General features: G+C 49.7%; 1 protein-coding gene across 8 annotated transcripts in view; it reads left to right on the forward strand.

The window, feature by feature from the left end:
* CASZ1 (castor zinc finger 1) overlaps positions 1 to 22,059 on the forward strand; it is a 277,948-nt gene that overhangs the window by 99,404 nt on the left and 156,485 nt on the right. For 6 of the 8 annotated variants that reach the window (XM_032708904.1, XM_032708910.1, XM_032708905.1 and 3 more), the window contains one exon: positions 15,813 to 15,956. The exons of 1 other annotated variant lie outside the window; for it this stretch is intronic. The gene's annotated coding sequence lies outside the window, so the exon portion shown is untranslated. Of the gene's footprint in view, positions 1 to 5,611; positions 5,624 to 15,812; positions 15,957 to 22,059 lie in introns of those variants that run through there. One more of the 8 variants, XM_032708908.1, reaches the window with a different exon arrangement.

A 22,059-nucleotide genomic window follows, 5' to 3' on the forward strand; every position in this document is an offset into this window, starting at 1 on the left:
GCATTAAGCAGAGGGGTTACACTCCGGGTGGATTTCAATCAAAAACTATAATTACATCAAATAGCAAACGGAAATGGAAAAAGGGGATTACTGACTCGACCCTGGATGCTGTTGGCTGTGGAACCTGCTCCATTATTCACACCCCCTCCATTGCCTGAGGTGGGGTGTGTATGTGTGTGTAGGCAGTAAGGTCCCCCCTCCTTTTTCCATTTCCTCCATCCATCTGATGAAGTCAGAGTCCCTGTGCCGGTATCAGTGCTTGGAGGAAGGCTGGAATTTGCATGACTTGGATTTGGGACTTTGCAAGGCAGGTTTGATCTCCCTGGGCAACTCTTCCTGGCTCCAGGCAGGAAGAACTGCTCAGCTCAGGGAGTCGTGGGAACCCCCAGGCCCACAGGCTTTCTCTCGTTTTCTGTTTCGTTATCAGACCGGTGTTTTGGACTCATCACTGCTCATCCTCAAGGAAACTGGAAAGCTCCAGACTGCAAACAGGAAGTTTTTTCTAACCTAGGGAGCTAGGGTAGTGTTTAAAACTCTCCTTGACTTAGTAGAGCTGTTCTGGGGCTGTATTTGGTCTCTGAAGCCAGAGACTGTCTTGCTTGGTATGGCCAAGCCAGTCCTTCCCAGCTGAGGACTTACCACACCCCTGCACCCACACTTTGGGCTCCCAGGTTTGCTCTCTGGTTCAGGGTGGAATGTGGCTTCCTGCACTACTTTGAGATGCTCTGTAGATTCCAATTTGCACCTTCTGCTTTCTGGCCCTGCTGTACCTGTCACCTGCTTCTGGTCTTCGTCTGCCTCGTGTCATTTGTCCTGCTCTCCCCGTCCCTCCTGCTGTCACCCTTCCTTCCTGTCATGGGCAGGTTGTGTCTCTGCACGCCTGAGGTTGTGCTGAGATAGCTGGAAGTGTTCACCAGGCAGGGAGGATAAGGAATTCAATGCCCCATTGCCTTCCCAAGCCTGCTTCCTCAGGTGGTTTTCCAGATGTCTAATCCCAAATTCCACAGCCAAGCCCAGCTCCTGTTTGATGGGATCTCTTCTTCTCTGTTCATGCTCAAGGGGTGAGTGCTGTGCTCTCACAGCAGCTGCTACACCCTCACCAAACGTGCTGCCCCTTTTTCACCAGCGCAGGTTCCGAGCAGGGGGAGGTGATGGATGTAGAAGAGAAACCCCAATGCATTCGTGGTTGGTTCACACATGGTTTGGGAAGCACAGGAAAAGGACAGCAGCCTTTCCATGCTCTGGATGGTGGTAAATCCATACATGGTGAGACTTTGCTGGCTGCACTTCCATGGCACCAACCTCACATTTATCATGAACACTTAGGGAGGAAAGGTGCTTTGCAAATGTAAAAAATATACTCTTTTCTTATAGACAGATCTTTCATTTTGTAATACAATATAGTGAACTGAAAAAAAAACCCTATCCAGATGTAGGTTTCTCTGAAAATAACTGAAATACAGTAAGGAAGCTCAGCCTTAGTTAAAAACTGAAATCCCTTTTGGCAGGTAAGGGGAAGAATAATGTCACTGATTAGACCAAACTTTATTATACAAACAGGGAAAAAATTCTTAAAGACAAAAGTATGACAAAGACACTTTCCCAATTCATTTTTTTTCTTGTGCATTTTACTGACTTTAATTTTAAATGTATTTTATACTCCCTCTGCAGTATTAAGAGTCCAGATATAATGGTCTAGGGGACTAGTTCAGGAAAACCAAAGCCTTAAACAAACTGATTATTTCACTGTTCAAAAGAGCTACAGCAGGAAAAATATGTGGTGACAAATAAATCACATCAAACATTCTAAAATTTATTTTGATTTTAGATTTGTTTTGTTACACACTGTAGAAAATAGAAAAATAAATCCTAATGGAAGAAAAAGACTGTAAGAGACAAGGAAGGCTGGATTTGTCCTACTTTGTTGGAGCTTGAATTTATTCCTCACTGAGCAAAGTCCTGTTTCTGCAGCCGTGAGAGAAGTGGAGCCCGTGGAACTCCCTTGTCCGGGGCCTTAATGGCTTTTATGATCCAACTGTGACACTTGTGCTGCTTCCTTTTTGCCTTTCCAAACTGTATTTTGGAAAATGACAACCCCTCTCTGTTCCCCTGTCCTTGTGTAAACCCCAGTTACCTTTCATCAAATGATAGGATCTGAGCAGACACCAAATGAAAGGTTTGATTTTAAAGGGATATCATTTGCAGGTGTGGAAAAAATAGGAGCAGAGGGTGAGGCTGAAGGAGAGGAGCAGCGTGTCGAGGTTCAGGCATTGCTGTGAGAGGTGTTTAACGCCTCAGCTCCAGCTGGAGCCTTCCAGAGCCGCAGGTGCTGAGCAGTTTGGAAGAGCTGGGTGTGAGCATTTCCTAAGAGAAATGTGGAACTCTCTGCTCCTCCTGCCTGCAGCAGCTCTCACCTCACAGCACCGACGTCCCGCCGGTGTCGAGGGGCTGGGGAGGCTGTTGGACCATAACCCCCCGAGAGCAGCACTGCTGGATCTCACCTCGGGGAAGTGATCTTCATGGGTTACTAGTTTTATCAGCAGCACATCCTTTTATACAGAGAGAAGGAAGAGCAGGGAGAAATTCCATCCGGCTCTGCTGATTCAGTGGAGTAAAGAGGTGGAATTCATTAGGAAAAAATTGTTTACGGCACAGCTTTAGTCAGAGGATCTTCCATTTTAACGTCCTGCTTTTTGTTTTTTTTTTATGATGGGTTGTGTGAAAGGCAAAGCAAGCACCAGGGGCTGCTTGGTGTTTTTGTTTTTATTTTTTCATTAAAGTTTAATTGCGTGACTTGTTATGTGATGTAACTTCTGGAAATGCCTGTTGTAGTTGCTTGCAAAATGATTTTTGATTTGTTGTGTTTGAATCTTGGGTGCAGGAGTGTTAAACCTCAAAGAGGTATTCAGACATGCATATAGAGAGAAACCACACGTGTGTGTGTGTGTATATATATATATATATAAAATAGGTTTTGATTAATGAAAGAAAGGAACTGAAACTGCTGTGAGAGAAGAATCTCTCTTCTGCTACATCACTAGGACAGGGAGTGAGGGCCTTAAAATTAGTATAACTATAATTTATATGCACTGTAAGGACACTCTTTGCCTCCTGATCAGTAATGGAACCTTAAATATAAATGGATCCTCAGCTTGCAAACACTCAGATATTTTCTTTACTCACCCGAGGTGTCAAAGGAAGGGTTTCCATAAGGAAAATGGGGCATTTGCATAAGTTCCCACAGCATCAAACAACAGAGAGTTTGTATTGCATAAACAATAACAATCGCATTAAAATCATACTGCTTTAAGAGTTTAGGAAAAAATATAACAAAAACATTGGAACTGTAATAGATGTTGCCTCTGTATCGGTATCGATTTCGTAATTTGCGTTGCCTTAATCTTGGGTGGGTGAAGATTAAGAATCTCCACGCAGAGGTTTGTGTGTGCAATAAGCAGGAACATCATAAGCAGCTTTCCTTGGCCTGGAGATGATGATTTAGGGCAGAGTGTTTCCTCCATAAAACCTGGGGTTTGGAAAACAGAGGAGGATCTTTACAAATAAAAATCTTGAATGGAAAATACCCACTGAGCAATGAACCAGGGGGAGAGAATTCTCACTTGAAGCGAGTTTTCCAAACTCTGTGTTGTAAACATGAGAGCAAAGTGACCTCCTCATGCACACGTGAGACTGACGTTTTTCCCACTGTCCAACACCTCAATTCCCAAAGGGAATTTGGAGTGTAAATGCTGAAAAAGGGGAAAAGGTAGAAGATGTGTTTGTATTCTATAATCTAGAGCCTTTTATGTATAAAACATTTATACCTGTTTAACTTGAGATGCGGTAGTTAAACTGATAGCCTGCACTGAAACAGCTATTTTGGCTCAGTTCAAATTAATTGATAACAATCTTATTTTTATGTGGATCTTGTAGAAAACAGATAGCTCTGCATGAAGCCATTACAAGTTTGTATGAGGTGACTCCTTGTACACATTTTTAAAAATCCATGTCTTTGAAATACTGCTAATCAAGTATGAAAAACGGAATAGAACGAAATTCACTCCGTAGAGCATTTGTGAATTAAGGTTAACACGCTCATAAAATGATGATAAAAAAATTAGCAATGGTCACCTTCAGCTTTGGTTCCTTCGAAAGAGAGCTCAGCTTCACCAAAGTAAAAAGCAGTTCACTTGGACTTGGAAAAGGAATCCCATCTAAAACTTTCCCAGCAAATGGTGGGGCTGAAGCACTTTTACCTAGAGGGAAGTAGGGATTTCTTGCTTCTGGGTTTCTGCTCGGTGTGAGGACTGGTTTTCACAGAACTGTGTGATGAGAGTGTCCCAGGATGTGCTCCTGCACCCAAAACTTGTGGTTGCTTCCTGCTCCAGGTAAGTACAGGTTTCTGAAAAGGCATGCACTTCTTTCCTCCAGTTGTCATCCCTGAAAAGTTTGTCCCTTGGTTTTTATCTGGCATTCTTTCAGATTTTGTAACTATACTTAATTTGTGCATTTGTATTGTCTGTAACTACTTGTTCTGGCCTGTAAATGACTCTCCAGCCTTTACAGCAGAGCAGGGAGGTCTAGAGCTGGACTCTGGGCTGTTTTGTCTACAGGGCATCTCAACTCCTGGGTCTGTGTGTCGGGGGGGTACACTCAGACTGTCCTGCTATTTCAGGATGCAGGAAAATGCTCTTGTTTTTCCTGACCATCTTTTCAATGAGTCTGTCTCTGAACCAGACAGTGACTGAAGCTGGTCCTGGACTGACCCCCTGCTGAGCAGATTCCCTGTTGTGGGGTGTCATCTTTAAAAAAAACATAAAATTAACACCCCCCCCGGTCTTTAAGTGGAAATAGCACTTTCCCTTTAGACTGCGAAGTCCGTTTAGCAAAGAAGGGGATAACCTAGTGGTTAGAGCACAGACAGAAATTTTATCTTCTAGCTGTGCCTAAATTGCTGTTTGAGTTTGGTCAGGTTACTTTAACTCCTTGTTTTCCCACCTTCACTGTAAAGTGAAGAATTCCCCTGTGGCATTCCATGCAGCAAAGCTGGAAGTTTGACTGGGCAGCAAATATATCTGCATACATGGGGATTTTATGTCAGAAATCTGAGGATGTCTCCGATTTCCCTTGCACTTGCTCATTTTTTTCAGTGAAATAACTCTGGCTTTTAAAACTAGCAAAAGCAATTAGTTCACTCCGGGGACCAATAGGTGGAAACGTGTCATTTTAAAAAATGGACTTGGTTGTGGGGATCTCTGAGGCTTTGTATCAGGTTGGAATGTCTCTGCTGCGTGTGATGTCTGCAGGCAGTGGTTTGCTGTGGTCTCCGAGAGCACCAGGGCTGGCTCAGCCCCGGGATCCCTGTGGAAGCCCCGCACATCCCTCCAGCAGAGGCACGGGGAGAGAATGGACCTATAACCATAATTGTAACAAGTAACCAGAATACTGCGTGTGCACTTCTAAAATGGGCTGGGTTAATAAAACGTGCTGATTGCTCCCTGAGGATATCAAGGGGCTGGATGATATTAGTGAGGGTCACCAGTTCAAATCTGGGGCAAGTTAGCAGTGAGTGCAGCAACCGTGCACAGCCCTGTGTGCTTTCCCCTGAGTTTCTCACAGGCAGGTACCTCTGTAATACTGTGTTGGCAGCTGGATTAAAAAAAGGAGGTGATGGCTCTGCGTGGTGCTGACACGGGGCTTCAGAGACTGAAATGCTTTCCCAGTTCTGCTTGGGATTTCAGTCCCCTTTCCAGTGTAGGTTTAAAGCATGAAGCTGCTCCCCCATGTCCTCTGGATTCACAGTCCTTCTGTCACACATCCTGCAAATCTGTCACCTTATCTACATACTGGAAACAACAATTAATTTGAATATCGTGTTGTGTTTTTTAAACAAAGATGGTTGATTTCCAAGTTTCCAAGAGAAAGGAAAGGTGGAGATATTTGGCTGTTGCTGGCTGCTGGTTACAGGGGTTCAGGCTGTCCATCCAGAGAGCATTTTCTACTTTGGGAGGGAAACTATCACCACTATACCTGCACAATGTAAAGGAAAGGCAAGAGTCTGGAACCATAAAATGTGATGAGACCCCCACCTGCACCTCTGGGTGAGCAGAGGCTTCCTGGCTTTGCAGCTTTGGCCCCTGGCCTGATGCTGTTCCACAGGGATCTTGTGAGGGTGTCACTGCACTGCCTGTAGGAAATTGGTGGTTTCTGGCTGTGCTCTCTGCCACATCCCGCCCCTCCAAGACACATAGGAGGCTGAGCAACATGACATGCTGAGCAGGAGGGCAGCTTCTGGTCAGGCACTTGTATTTTTGCTGCCTTAGCTGCTGTTATAAATTCCTCACTCTGGCCTTTCACTTCTGATATTTTTCCCTTGGCCAAATCAAAGACGGTTTTGTTACCTCCGGCTCCCTGCGGACGCGGCAGCTTCAGGCAGTGAGATATGCTCCAGCCTTTAGAGGGAGGACAGGGGACCTGCTGCTGGGAATCCGAGATGGAGAAGGCTTCCAGGAACAGGACTGAGGCTTTTGCCTTCATTCAGCCCTGGCTGCATCCCTGTCCATGTGCAAAACCAACAAACCTGCAAGCTGTGTGTCGGGAGAATAGATCGAGGTGCTCAAAAATGCTGGGGGGTTTGTCATGTGGATTGAAAAACACACAACAGCGTGTGGAGGTGGCACTGAGATGTGCTTGCCCCTCCTTGCCACTACCCCACTGGGCAAGCAAGGTCAGCACAGTTCCTAAATTAATACATCCTATAGTAAAATAGATGGACTGGGGAGCAGTTGTAATATTTGTGCCTAAAAGGAATAAAGAGAGGTGGGTGAGGTTGTCTGAGGTTCCCTGAGAGCAGACATGGAGGAGCACAGTCCTAGTGACTGGACATGGATTTTTCTGGTAGATGTGAGAATGTGCTTTAGGCTCCTGGAACCTTTTCCCCCCTTGTTTTTCTTGTGGTGCTGAACAAAGTTGGGATTTCAGATCCCTGTTTTTCACTCAAAAGCTCGACTGTACCAGTTAGAACTGAGACCCAGCCAGCAGTGCACAGGAGGGAGAAGAGATAAATGTTTTGCTGGAGTGGAGCTGTGGAGTTCGCTCCTCTGGCTGCTGATGTTCAGTGCTTGGAATTGGAGAGCCCACCCTGATCCCTCATTAACTGTGTCACTGTTCATGACTCTGGGGGCCCAAAGGTGCTCCTTTGGTCTTTGGTGTGAAAAGTGGGAGCTCTGAAGGGCTGCAGTGCAGCACAACAGGCTCTGGATTTGAAAGAACCCTCTTCTTTCCCCGAGTGACTGCCCTCGCTCTTGGGTGACGTCTGGGAGAGGGAGGAGTGTGCAGCCCAGCTTGACTGAGAGGCAGTGCCCAGGATTATGGAATTACTGTGAAGGGCAGGAATAATTCTTCAGATCTTGCTACCTGATCATCGTGTTCCCCCCAGGGTCAGGTTGAGGGCCGTAGGATTTGTTGGAGAGCTGAGAAGCTGAGGGATGCTCCAGAGGTTCCCCAGGGCTGCTGGGTCAGGGGCCTTCACACTCTGTAGGAACTTCCCTTTATCTGTGCCTCCAGCAGCTGCTGTTTGAAGTAGGAGGGAAAGGTGGGAGTTTCTCCTGGAGGGCCTGCCCCTGTCAGCAGCCTTGGGTGGGTGGAGGGGGGGCCTGGCCAGCGAGCAGGCGAGCGCACACAGGAATGATGCTGGAAGCCAAGGCTAGTCCTGCTGATGTGGCCCTTTCTCCTGCAGCGGCTCATAAAATATGGCTCAAATTTTCATTACGGCCTCTATTGATTATCTTTTGGGACAGATGAATTATAGGGAACATTAAATTAAAAAAAAAAGGGAAATATTTGAATGAGTTTGGGAGGTCGATGCCAGAAAGGCTGACGCACCAAGCCTTACCGGCACTTGCCTGCTTTGTGGGCTGGCTGGGCCCTTCCCGTGGTCCCCCTTGGGGGAGCCTGTCCAGGGAGTGTCCCCTGTCTCTGTGAGCTGCCCTTGGGGAGCAGCAGGCTCTGGAGTGGCCTTGGGCTGTGCCTTGGGACAGCCCAGAGGGGCAGGGGCGGCTGGAGCACCTGGGTGCTGTTGTGAGTCCTGCCCGGTGCCACAAGCTCTGCCTTTGCTGGGAGGTGGCCCTGGGGACCTTCCAGTTAAACAGTACTTGTGTCTGGCTGGCACCTACTTTGGGATTCTCTAAGGAAAGGGGAGAACAAGGGGCTGTGAATGGGAAAAGACCAGGTCATTGCATTTGGTGACAAATTTGGATCTGGTGTAAATATAGATGTGGAGGCCAACAGTGAATCATAAAAGTACTGATGGGCTTTCCAGCATTTCCCTCCTTCCCTGCATCAAGAGAAGCATCGCTGCCCTAGCCTCTCCTACGCTGAGGGGTCAGTGCTCCTCTCTCCAGGGTTCATTGAGCACAGGAGCTAATTCTTGATGTGGTTTGTGGTCAGGGACCTTTGGCTCCAGGTAAGAGAAGTGCCAGGATTGACTCATCCCACTGTTAGTGTGGCAGACTTGAAGTCAAACCAGACAAAGAGAGTTCTGGCTTCTTGCTGGCTCTGGCCAGCTCTGATTTTGAGGATGATCCTGGAACTTTGTTCCGGTGGCCCCTCTGTGCTCATTCAGTTTTTCCAGGTTGTACCACACAATGCTCTCTGCTCTGTGCAGGAGTTGGCCTGGTAAGGCTTTGTCCTCTGCTCCCTTCCCTGCCTGTGTTACCCCAGAGTGGGTGAAGTCCCGTACCCTGAAATGCCGTCAGCACGCTTTGCTTTCCACAGCTGGCACGGGGGAATAATGGATGTTACCCCTTTTAAAAGAGATGCAGTTCAGAGCACTCTTCCATCTCCCAGAGGTAGCAGGAGAGTCCTGGAGCAGACACTTGGGAGCTGGGGGGCTGTAAAATCCCTTCTCCCCTTTGTTCCTGGGTTGTTTTCTGTCAGTCAGGCCGGCAGCCAGTGCTCCTGAGGAATTCTCTGTTTTCTTTTCAAAGATTGAGAAGAATGCAGCCAGGATCCCTCTCCAGCCACCCGCAAGACAAACATCCCCCCCCAAATGCTCACCGGCATCTGGACACGGGGTCCTGCACGGCACAGCCCCCACAGCCCCGCTGCTGTGACCGACCCGGGGGGACGCCCTTTGTCCCCTCACCACGACCCTGTCACCACCACCACCACCACCAGCAGCCTCCCTTCTGCGGGTCAGAGCGAGCCCCCAGGGTGTGCTCTGTGCCTTTGGGACACTGGCCCGTGCTGTGGGTGCCCTGTACCCCCTGTGTGAGCAGGGTCCCTCTGCCTGCCCCAGCAGCTGTGCGTGGGGTGTGCCAGCCCAGCTGTGAGTGCTGCAGGGGCAGCTCTGCCTCTGCCCGAGCCACTGCCGACCTGGGGGAGCCACGGGGGCTCCGGGCGGCCGTGGAACACCGCATGGATCCGCTGTGGCCCGTCGGACACACCCGGCCCTGCTCCAGTGTGAGCGTTGTCCCTTCCTGCGGGACATTCGGTGCTGGGGGACGGGACCAGCGTTGCGAGGGCTGAACCACGGTGGTGTGTACGTGTTTCACTTCCTTGCAGATCTCTGCTGATTTCACAAGCCGTCCACAAAGCTTTGGCTTCACCTGGGCAAATGCAAAAGGTGGTGGTTTCCATGGCTCCACGGCCTCGCTCGGGCGACACACCCTTTTTGTGTAAGCTGGCTCCCTGGAGTCGATTGTTTTTTGGCAAACAGCTTCATAAACTCCTCCAACAATTAAACTGGAGGGAAAAAAATAACCAAACCAAACACAACAAACCCCGTGCATTATGGAGTGAGGCAGCAAACAGGTTGGAGCAACTCCCCCACCAGCTCCATCCCCACCAGCTCCGTCCCCCCAAGCCCCCGGAGCTGGGCAGGGAGAGCAGCCCCAGCTGCACTTGTTGGCCTTGGTTTGGGAGGTGCCTGGGCTGCCCCAACCCACCGAGCTGCAGTGAGCTAACAAACATGAAGGAAAAGGTCATGTTATTCACTTTTATTTTTTCAAAGCTGCAAACATCCCTCTCTCTGGGAGGGGAGGCTGCACAGATGCCAGGTCTGATTAATTTAAAGATTTACCAATCCCTTTTTTTTTTTTTAATTGTGTATGTTTGTGCTCTGTTTGTGTCCCATAAAATACCTGGTGTTTTGGGCGTACCCCGTTTGCAGGGTGCATGAGATCACACTGAAAAAATGCAGTGAAAAACATTTTCATGCCACGACACATCAAATAGGATTTTGAATTAAGATGAAGATTTTTTCCCTCTTTTTTATCTCTGAAGTTTAGGTGAAAGGGTTTTCTTTTTCTATTTCTTTTTCAAATTCTCTTATTTAACTAGGAAGAAAAATTGTTGTGGAAACCCTCTAAAAGTTACTTTTGCCTTATCTCACCATGTCAGACATCAAAGGCAGCTGTTGGTGCTGGTCAGAGCCCCCACTGGTGTGTGTTTCTGTGCTGGTTCTGGATGGTGGTGTGTTCCAGGGGAGGAATCCAGAGTTTGGAAGGCAGAGCCAGCTCCAAGCTCCTGGTGAGCGTCGGCAGCTCCGCTCCCTTCCCTACCTGTCACTGCTCTGTCTGTCAGACTTGCTCTGGGGCAGGTGCTGTCTTTGCTGTCTGTGTGTCCCTGGCACAGGGGGCTCGTCTCTCTCAGAGCTGCTGCTGTAACACAGACTGAGCTTTCCAGGGGAGTGACCCTTTGGTGAGTGCCCCAGCACCCCTGGGCACACAGGCTCGTGGGTTTGTGTGCCCCAGGGCTGAGCACAGTACAGGAGCCAGTCTGGGCACTGTTTTCTCCTCCTTGGTATGGGATTTCTGTATGCTTTTGGCCATGGAGACTTGTACTCCCCTGGGAGGGAAGTTTTCTTTGTGGGTTCAAGCAATGAAAGCACTACTGGCATTCACCCCACCTCCTTTTAATTGCTTTCCATGCCCATTGGGTCATAATCTGATCCCAGCTACATCTGGGAAAGTACAGAGCTGTTCCTTGGAAAAATGGAGCATATCCAAAGAGAGTAGTGCTGCTGGGATCAGGATCCAGCCACCTCCTCACTGTGGTGTGGCTGGTGAGCCAGGCAGGGTTTGGCCCAGAGTCTTGAAGGCTGTCACTGGGGCAGGGCAGGACGTCTGTACGTGTGTGTCTGATGGAGGAGGATTGACACTGCTGGAATATGAATCCTGTGGTCCTGCTCTGCCGTGGGGAGAGAAAAGAGAAGGGCAAAAATCAAGGTGGGTGTGCAGGGAGGGCAGCAGTTGTCTCATCTGAGCCATTAGCCAGAACTTGAAATTGGACCTGTTACTTTTGAGGAATGTGGGGCAGTGGAGGAGAGATGTTGTGTGAATGTGCACGTGTCTCTTGCCTCAGTGTCCCAGGAAAATGCCAGAGCGTAGGATGGCAGGAGTAGTAATTACCCCACAGCTTCAGCTCCACCACTGCACTCTTTGATCACTTATTACTTTTCTATTCCTTCTGCTTCTTGCTGTAATTGTTACAAAATCTCTCTGCTTTGGGAGGGGTCCAGGACTCCAGGGCCCAATTGCATCTGCCCTGATTCAGAAAGTGGGTCATGCTGCTTGGTCTGGGAAGAAGATACTCATCTTGCTTAGCATGATATTTATTAGGAGATAGGGAAGGGAATGCAACCGCGCTGTTGCCTAGAAAATTGCTCTGGGGGGATAGCAAAGGACTTGTGAGGGCAAAGCATGGAAAGTTCTTGCACACCCAGTGCCTGCTGAAGCTGTGCCACGTTCCCTGTGCCTGTATCGCTGCTTCCCTCACCTCGGGACGTGATGTGGATAGATGGCAGGATGACAGTGGAACTGGGGACGACGAAGGGATTTGTAGCTGCTCACTCAACAGCAGCCAGGCAGCAACAGGCTCTTTACCTTCCTTGGACTAGGGGCTGGTGGGAGTGGAGGGAGAGGAAAACCAGCTCTGGTTTCTTCATTAAGATGTGCTGTTTTCACAGTCAACCAAACCTGGTTGGGGTTCAAGTGACCAGCACCCCCTCCAAATACAGTGCCCTGGACACAGTGCCCTGGAAGGCAAGAGCTCTGCTGAGAAGTGCAATTAGAAAGCCTTGATCCAAAGCCTGGCGTGATTTACTCTGTGCTGTCTCTGTCACTAAAGGACAGGGAGAAGGAAGCTCAGTGCAGTGGGCCCAGTTGCTGCAGAGGGTCTCCCAGCAGGGACTCTGCCAGGACTGCCTGACTGGCGGGGGGTGGGAGGGCGCAGCTGATCCTGCCAGGCTGGCTGGGCCTGTGCCACTGCTTGCTGTGAAATCACCCTCGGGATTATCCAAAGGAAGAACTGGCAACTCCAGTAACTTGGAGGGCCGGATCCTCAACTCGTTTAAATTGGCATGACTTCACTGAAGCCACCGAAACTGCACTGATTTTACACCAGGTGAGAATCTGGTCCAGAATCTTCTGAAAGATGAAGACAAAGAGGGCAAGTGGGTTTGATAGAGTCCACTTACGAGCCTGGGGGCTCCTGGGCTGTCCTGAGTGGGTCAGCAGGTCATTTCCAAATGTCTTGGACAGCTTGGAAGGGCTCTGAATTCTTGTGGCCGTGGGAATACCAAAGCAGAGCCTCCTCAGGAGGCATCTCTGCCTGCACTGTGGAGAGCTTGTTGGCAGGGTTTGGTGAGAGCATCCAGTGTCACCCTGCCAGTGTTTCCTGCTCTTGGCTTTCTAGTGGCAGCATGATGAGAGGGGTCGAGACAGAGCAAAGCCCCTCACCTGCCGATCTGGCCTGTTGTGAACCCTGCCTGTTTTCATGGGTGCTCTAAACCTGGCCCACCTTTTCCTGTCCAGGAACACCACTCATCTCCCCTGTGGCGTGTGGTGCTGCTGGCAGAGGCAGACCGGCGGCTGTGGCTTCAGCCTCACACCGCTGCCGCCACAAGTTTTAATTTCACTGAGCCTGTGGCATGGTGGGAGGAGAGTTCCCACTTCAGGGAAGCAGAGGAGCCAGTGTCCATGTCCCAAAAGATGGCTCCACGGGGCGATGTTAAGCACGTGCCTCCAGAAGTTGTTGGTTCCCGGTGTGTCAGGCCGGTTGTTTTCCCAGCTCTTCACCTCGTTCTTGGGTGGGGGTGTTATGGGATGTACATAAGAAGGTGTGTTGTCCCATGTTTCTAGAGGTTGTTTGCTGGAACAACAGGCTCTTGGGACCTGCAGGGATGCACAGAATTCCCTGCAGCCCCTGGCACACACTCACATCCGGGGTGGATCTGGATAGAGTTTTAGCAACTCCCAGTGAAGCAGCTCCAGGCCGGAAGTGAAGAAGGGATAAAATATCCAGCTGAAACTCCTGTAGGATGTAATTACCTGAGCTGGAAGCTGGCCAGGACAGCAGGTATCACGCATCATCTGCTGGTGGTACCAGAAGCACCCGGCGCTGTGGGAGGGGTGGTCAGGGCCGAGGAGTGACGTTGGTGCGAGGATGGCACCGCTCCCGGGAGGTGCCTCTGTGGGCACTCAGCATAACGGCTTTTGTAGTCACTTGGTGTTTGTTTCCATGGCTGTTCTGTGCACGTACCATGGTGCCTGTACAATGCTCTTGGGAAACTACAGCCCGTGGATGGATGGCCCTGTCCTGACGTTTGTTCAAATGCTCCCTACTTTTCCATTTAAAAGAAAAGAGGAGAAAAGCCTAAACAAAAAAAAACCTGAGGAGGGAAAAAAAAAAAAAACCAACAAAAACAAAGGAAATTGACTTCCCAAAAATTACACTAAGCTAACATTTGAGGCCTGGCACAAATCCATCACAGCCAGGAAACTCGGAATTAACCAGTGCACTCCCATGACTGCCGGGAGGGGCTGCACTCTGACAGCGCAGGGTGAAGCTTTAGGTCTTGGGGGCTTGGGGATGAAAGTCCTCAGTGTGTCTCTGAAGCGCAGCAGAAGGTGTTTTCATGCACCCCCGTGCATGCACAAATGCAGCACTAGATGCTTTGTGCTTCAGGGAGAGGGTTAACTGCAGGCTCCCGGTGCTCAGATCTGACAGGTGATACCAGCACCTGGCCAGGGCTCCCTCACCAGGACTTTCCCCGTGGGCTCTGTGTTGGTGATGCAGCAGGGACCTGCAGGCTGCTGCTGAGGAAGCTCGGGAATTTACACCTAACCCAGGTTGCAAGTGAGGACAAAGTTGACTCTTCATTCCCACTTGCACATGACGCAGCATCCCATAAATCAGTGTGAGTGACAGCCGTGGTTCAGCTCAGGTGAGAGGGGAAGGGAGGGGAGCGCAGGTCAGGGCGGGGGGCAGCGCTGGGCTGTGGGAGCAGGTCACAGGAAGAGGCTTCCAGCAGGAATTGTGGCTGGAGCGATGGGTCAGAGGTGGCCTGAGCCGGCAGAGCGGGATGGAGGGAGCCTTGCAAAACACCTGCTGCTCGCCTTGGGCCGATGCTGTCGGTGCTGAGTGTTTGCCACTCACCAGTTTGGGAAAAGAATGGAATGGGCTCCTGTACCTGCAGCTGCCGAGGCTGGAATGGAGCGGAGGGCGGGACAGAGGGCCGGTCGTGCCCCTGCTGTCCCTGCAGTGTCCCGCTGCCACCCTGCCTTTGCTGTGAATTCTCACAGCTTTGGGGTACTGCAGACATCAGACTGCATGTCAGAGCGTTGATAGTATCTCATTTCAGAGGCTGGGGGAGGTCGGGATGTGTTAAGGCTGAAAATATTTACAGGTTTTGAAGTTGAAACGCAAACAGGAAAAGCCCTTTAAAAAGTGAGTGTAGTGGATATTCAAAACAGGGATTGCCATGGAAACGCCACAATATTTGCTTAAATTGACACAAAGGTTGCTGGTTGCAGGGTTCTGACTTCTTTGGCTCCATTTTCTTTGGCCCGGCACCTATCACAAATTGATCTCAACAACCCTCTTTTGTTTCGCTTCTTTTATTTTTGTCTGATGGAAATTAAAAAAAACCACCACCAACAAAACCCTCCAGTCTACAAATCCTACCTCACAGAAGAGTCTGAAGCTTCTGAGCTTCTGTCAAAGGTTGGAGCTAGGACATTTTTAAATTTTGTAAGTAAGGTAAAAGTTCTTGTTATTTAAATCTGTGCATTTATTCATTTCCTCCAATGCAGGAAATGGAAGGGAATTGTCTTAACTGTCTAGGGAGAGCGGGGAGAAGGGTGAAACCTGTTGCAGAGGTAGCAGTGTGCATCCAAGGAGCACAGGACTTTTGCTGTCCAGCTCTTGGGCCAAAGTTTGAGAGATTTAGTTGTAATTCCCAATTCTGCCTCAGATTTGCCAAGTGACCTTTGACAAGTCACTTAATTACCGTGGGCCTCACTAAACTGGAAATAATAATTCTTCTTTGTCCCGTCTGGTTGTGTGTGTGCCGCCTTTGGGGCAGGGGAGTGGGGTTTGGTGTGGGGGTGTCCCAGGCTGCCGGTGGAGCTCTGTGCTGTCAGACCCCCCAAAGCAGGGATGGCAGCCTGGGCTCACGTGGGCAGGAGCGCTCAGCTGCCTACGGGGGGAAGCTCTTTGCTGTAAGTGGCTTAGTACTGTAGGCTGCTTCTGCCTCTGATTGACCTGGATTTTTTTCTGGGGAAAGTTGGAGTGCGTGGCCCACTGGATGGTCACCGGGGTGGTTTGTACCTTGGCAGGACATGGGGCCGGGCCGTGTCCGTCGGGCCAGGCAGTGCCGGGCCCTGCTGGCCCGGGGTGTGTGACCGAGGGCTGAGGGCTGTGGGTGGCTGTGGCATCTCAGCCCGGCGTCACTGCCTGTGCTCGTGATTCACCTGGGCTCCGGGACTGCTCAGTAGGGAATATTCATTTCCTTTTGGAACTCTCCTCAGGGCAAAGAGACTTCACCAAGTGAAGGGAGGCCATCAAATTCACACTGTCTTCATCTGAGACCACCTCCAAAACAAAGAACCTGACTTCTCTCCTTGCTTTGTACACTGGAATGGACCTTGAAGCCTGTGACTTCTCAGTGCAAGGTACTGGCTTTTGTTCTGTGATCAAACTGCTCTAAAGTAGGACTGGAGTGAATGATTTTGGCTCTCCAGAGCCTTCATTCCAGTTCCTGGGAAATCTCTAGCCTATGAAGATGGAAGAGCCACTGAAAGTCAGTGTTTTGGGTGGTAAATGCATGGTGGGGTGTTGGTTTATCTTGAGCTGGCTTACAAGTAGGACTGGGTTTACCCCTGCCCTCACTGCCCATCTCTGCACAGACACCCAGCTGACACAGCAGAGCCCTGGTCTGAGCAGTTCCCTCTCTTCGCCTCCTTCTTCCTAATGAGCTGCTGTGCAGTATTAACAATTAGCTAAGTAGTTTGCATGGGAGTCCCCTGGGTAAGTATTGTGTGGGGACAGTTTCTGATTGACTTGTTTCACAAATGAAGAGTTTGAGGATGTCTGTGGTCACGGTGGGTAACTCTGAGAGGTTGAGGGGGTGGGACTCTGTGTTTCTAAAAGCTGTTTTACTTTCTTCACTGCTTGGCTGCCGTCACAGCTTCTCTGCAAATAAAGGTATGACACAACAGTGGGATAACATATTTCTTCTCAATGGATTGGGGATTTGGGAGGTACCTGGTGGCCCTGCCGTGCTGCTGCAGGCGGAAGGTGCTGAGGCTCCTCACTGTGTCTGGGCTTTGTGTGACATTACGTCTGCTCTGTAGGGTAGAGCTTTTGTCAGAGGGTGTTTCCATACTCTGCTGGCACCATTTAATGCCGATGATGCCTGAATGAAGATTAGCAACTGAAGTGCCTGAGGGGGTTGTGTATCACCATGTTCCTCTATTTTTTGCTGCTGTGCCATAACTGGTACCTGGACAAAGCGGTGTATCCAGAGCTGTTGTGAGTCACAGGTACAGCTGAGACCTGAGCTGGAAGGATCCAGTGGAGGGACTATATTGGCTTAGCAAGAGGGGAGATGAGAAAAGTCACAGGGCTAAGATGTTGGTCTGGGGGTCCAGCTCTCCCAGGCCATCCCTGGCTGTGTGTGGCACGGGGGAATTTATTTGTGTTCTGAGAGCCCTCCCTTAAGGAGCAACAGCTGTGATCCTCTAAGGCTCAGCAGGGCTTAGTTCTTGCCACGTGTTCAGAGCCTACAGACCTGAGTGCTTTCAGTAAACCTGCCAGTAAATGCAGTGTGCTTCAGGATGGGATAGGGGTGAACTCTGCCTTCCCACACCTTCCTAGTGCTGAAACTCCTCCAGGGTCTGGCATGCTTTATTTGGAAAGCCTGGTTTTGAACTGTTAATGTAGGGAACTCTGGCCTTTATCCCTGTGTGAGCTGTTCTGTTGCCTGTGTCCCCTTTTAGAGCAGTGGCACGTGCCTTCCCAGGCCTCCAGAGGCAAGAGAGCTTCCCAAATTGGAGCTCTGCCCAAGGGAATAGGGTAAAGGAACATGAAGAGCCTTGAGGTTTGACCAAATAAGATACAAATGCTCAAGTTTGACTGCAGCAGGTGAATTTTCCGCCAAATATCCTTATGTGCCTCTCCAGAGAGGGCCAACATCCAGGGGGAAAAACTCTGCTGGGGAAGCTGCCTCATAGGTTCTGGGTCAATTTTTCCATCAGAGGGAACTTTTCCTGTGACCCCTGTCACAGGTTTCTGCTGGTGTAGCTCCTGGTATTGAAAGCCCTGCATGTCCATCTGACCCGGACCTGGGATGAGCAGAACCCCCGAGACAAGAAGGTAAGAGGAGGAGACTAATCAGGAATTCTTTAAGTGCTGAAGTGAACCTTAAGGTTCAGATTCTTGCAGATCAGTTATCCTTTTCTGTGTTTGCCTTCTCCTCCCAGTAACTGGGTGCATTGCTGAGTGTCCTTCAGGGGCTGTTTCCTGAGGGACAGAAGCTCATCAGAGACAATAGAAATATTTCCCTGGACTCCAGCTGTGTTCTGAGGTCCCCCTAGTTCTACAAACATCACTCCAGTGAAGGAGATGCATTTAGCCTTTCAGGCATGTGGCTTTGTGATCACTCATGCTCTGGACTAGAAATCCCTGTGTTCCAGTCTTCAGCCCTGCAGCAAGTTGTATGGCTTCTACTTTCAAAACAAGCTCAATTTACTTTGGGCTACAGAGGCTGTTTGCACGTTCTCCAGAGCCCATCCCTAGGCTGTGATTGCTGTTTCACTCTGTTTATAAGCACAAGCTGGCTGTTTAGTCCTAGAGCTATAAGGGTTGGAGGGAGCTTTCTTGTTCAGTTGGTGAAGAGTAGCCTTTTATGCAGGGGAAAAAGCTGAAAAAAAAGGTGAGAAAGGGATTAGAAATATTTGCTTTGTCTGTGTTTAAATGTGCAAAATATTTCTCCCTATTTCAATGCTGAAGAAAAACTAAATTTGGGGGTTAGCTTGGGCTGGTGGAGTTATTTTCGCTGGGGTCCTTGGGTTCACTGCATAGCACAGCTGTGAAGGGAGCGAGGTGGGAACGCTGCCTTCCAGAGAAGTGCAGCTGGGCCAGCCCAGCCAGCCCAGGCTGGGGAATATGAAACAGCCTTGCAAAATCCTTGTGGAAATTTACCCGCCTGTGTATGAAATCAGCTTGCCTGCCTTTGCCAGGAGGAGTTTAACTTGCCCATTAAAATATACATCTATTTATGTATTACTTGTTCTGTGAGAGAAAATTTTCCCAGGCAGTTACAAAACTCAGTCTAGACTGTAACGTGTGGCATCTGGTGGTAACACGCCATATACATATATCTGAATACAGTATCTCCTGTATCACCCTGCTGGGGAGTTACCAGCCCGTATCTGCAGTGTAGAGAGGCCCTTCCGTTCGCCCGGGATAAACGCCTGGCCTGGTTCCTGCCTGCACTGCTCTGAGTGGGGCTCTGCCCTGCTCCTTCCATCCAGATAAAGCCAGGCAGGCATTTCCACGCTGCCTGTCCTGACCTGTGCCCCCACGGTCCATGTTGGCTGGAGGCAAGAGTTCCCGGGCAGGGCTCTTCCGGCAGGGCTGGGCTGAGGAGAGGGAAGATGTTAAAAGCCTGTCTGGGATAAGAGCAGGGTTGTCACATCCATCTGCTCGGGCCCTGACGAGCAGCTGATCCATATTGTTAACATATTGCCTGCCATATGGGCTAGCTCAGCTCTCCAGGAACGCTTGGGAGACCTGACCTCTAGTGTGACAAGATGTGAGCATGAAGGACGGGTTGACAACAGCCCTTGGGTCTCGGAGTGTGAAACCGTGTTCCAGCCACTTCCGCTGCCTTCCCTGCGCTCCCTCCCTGAGCTGTGCCGGCTCTGCCTGCCTCGCTCCCTCTCTCCTCTCTCACTGAGGGTTTTTTCCTCCCTCCCCTGTTTTCCGCATCCCTGGTCTGCGCTGGATCAATGACCTTCACTCATAACCAGACTGGACAGTTCTGACTCCCTCCCCCGGGCCTTCGATCAGATGTTTGGTTGGCGGCTGTGGAAAGCTGAATGGGGGGAAGTCAAAGGAGGGGAGAGAGGATCATGTGCTTGGCGGCCCTTATAGCTGTCCTTCCCATATCTGGTCTGGGATTGGGACTGCAGCCTGATCCACTAAGGTCCTTGGCACCTCCTGCTCCTTTGGACAGCAGCAGATGCTCACAGAACCTCATGGTGGAGAGGGAAGTTCAGCAATAGGATCTGGGCAGGTTGAAAGGGCTCAGAAGGCCCTGATGCCAGAGTTCGAGGAGGAAACACTTACAAGGCTCTTGAGAGATGTGGAATGATTTAGTTTCAAACTCAGAGTGGAGGAGGAGGAGAGGCTGGAAGAGATAGGACTGGTCCAGGCCTTCATGGGTTCAGACCTTGCTTTCTCTGTCACCTTCAGTCATTCTGACTTCATGGTCACCTGGAGCCCTGCTGACAGAGTTGGCCTTCTCCTTCCTAAGGCTTCTGTCTTTGCACTTGAACTTTATGAAGGTTAAATCCTGGTGCTATTAAACAAGCACCAATTTTGCTGTAAACCTCAGCAGAGTCAGGATTTCAGCCTTAGCTCCTCAGAAGGGGATTGGGATGTTTCCCCATCTCTTTTACCCATCAGCTCTGTCAGACCTGCAGGCATGATTTATTTGTCTTTTAGTCTCCCCAAGTAAGGGTTGCTTTTTCTTCAACATTCCTCTCCTGTAAAAGTCAATATCCTCAAAAAGCTGAGATTTTACCCTGCTGCTCTTCATAAAAGTTTTAGACCAGTTGAGGTGCTTTTATCTCTCCTTCCCCATATTCCTGCAATTGCACTGAGCATTAACAGTGTTTATTTGTAGAGAGGAGCCCACTGAGATATTGCAAAATAAAACACAGTGATGAGTCGTGGTTTATTTACTCAAGCTTCACTGATGTAACAAACCTGATTTTATGTTAATAATGACTCAGAAGCAGAGTTGGGAGGAGAAGCCAGATCTCCTGATTCCTTTAACCATCTGACAGTATTTCTTCCCATCCTTCCCAGATCCAGCAGCAGTTCTCTCAGCTGGGACTCAGGCAGCAGTTCTGTGGCACCCCAATGAAAGACTGGCTAAAAGAAAATAATAATAGTGCTCTGCTGGTTTGCAGGGTTCCATTAAACATTTAGGAACTCGTTCAGCTCTGGTAGGCACTGTACTTGGGGCCGTCTGTCTGTCCCTCAGGCAGCTGTCCAGCCAGCAGGGACGCTGACCCGCGGAGTTCCTCAAGGAAAACCGGCTGGAAAGCACTTGGAGCAATCAGTGCTAAGTATGCACATGAGTGTTCGAGGGAAATGCATGTTCAAAATGCAGTTCTTAGAAATATGTTGATAAAAACAAAAAATGTGAGAAATGAACAAATAGTGTAAAGTGAATGGGGTCTGTTCTCTGATGTCTTCTGCTGGGGGCTCATTCCAGAGCTGGTGCTCAGCCCCTGGGCAGTGCTGGAGGTGAGGCTTATCTCACTACTTGAGCTGAATATGGGAAGGCTGTTTTAGCATATTGCCTCTGACAAATTATGTATTAATGCTGGGGCTTTTTTTTGTTATTACTGCAGTTGTATATTAACCATTAAGAGCCACAGGTAAGCCATCTGCTGATGTAAAGCACCGGGGCTGCATTTCCCTTCAGCAGAACTATCCTGATCTTTGCCAGGGCAGTTTATGATCTGTCCCAGTGTCTTTCTTGTGATTCTTGCTGAGTTTGTGTAAGCTGTACATTAATAGAACATACAAGAGAAAAGGGGAGAGGACAAAGTAAGGTGAGTTTGAAAGTAAAATGAGCAAACAATATTGCTAGCCTTGTCCTTTCAGAAGTCAAAAGCTACTCCCCTCCTCCCCCCAATTATAAGACTTAATAATACCGGGGTTTCTATGGTTCAGGATGCACACAGATCACATTTCAGGTTGCTGTGCCCTGCAAGTGGGAGAGCACAGGGAGCAGAGGGAGGGATAGCACTAAACACACATTGTTGTACAAAACAAAAATCTTATGTAACTTGCAAGATCTCAGACTTTAAGAAAAACACAAAGCATTGCAAGGTTGACAAGAGTTGGCACATGGGAGCAATTCCTGCTTGATTACCGTGTCCCTGAAGTATGCTGACCTAGAGAACAGCCCACTCAGGAGCCTGGTTGCCATCCTCCCTTGCCAGGGCTAGTTACAACAGGAGCTGGAATCAAAAGCCGGGAATGTTTTGGTTGACTTGTTTTACCCAGGGCTGTTCGATAGTGGAGCAGTGCAGGTCCTACCTGAGCTGGGAGGATATGGTGTGGGGCAGAGGGGGGGATGTCCTCTCTGATACCCATCTTTGAGGAAATGGGAACTGGGCATCCTCGATCCCTGAAACAGGAGTAAAGGTAGATGGTGAGAAGAGCTGCTTGGTGTCTTGTGCTGTAGCAGCGCTGCTGCCTGCCCTGCTTGTTCCTCAAGGCAGCTGGGCTCTGGCTTTCCCCTCAAGGGGCTCCTTCCTTTGCCCATGAGACTGTTGTATCCCTGGTTTTCCCAGCCTGGAGGGAGCTACTGGACCGTGAGGGGTCCTTCCCTGCTGCCTCTCCCTGGCTTCCCAGCACTCCTGAACTGGGGATGACCAGCCAGGGGGAACGGGCAGTTATTCTCCCCTGGAACCAGATACACAAGCAGGGCCTGGACAAGGAACAGGGGCCATTCCAGGAGCATTTGGAAAG

The sequence above is a fragment of the Chiroxiphia lanceolata genome, chromosome 22 (genome assembly GCF_009829145.1).
Source record: "Chiroxiphia lanceolata isolate bChiLan1 chromosome 22, bChiLan1.pri, whole genome shotgun sequence".
Lineage (NCBI taxonomy): Eukaryota > Metazoa > Chordata > Aves > Passeriformes > Pipridae > Chiroxiphia > Chiroxiphia lanceolata.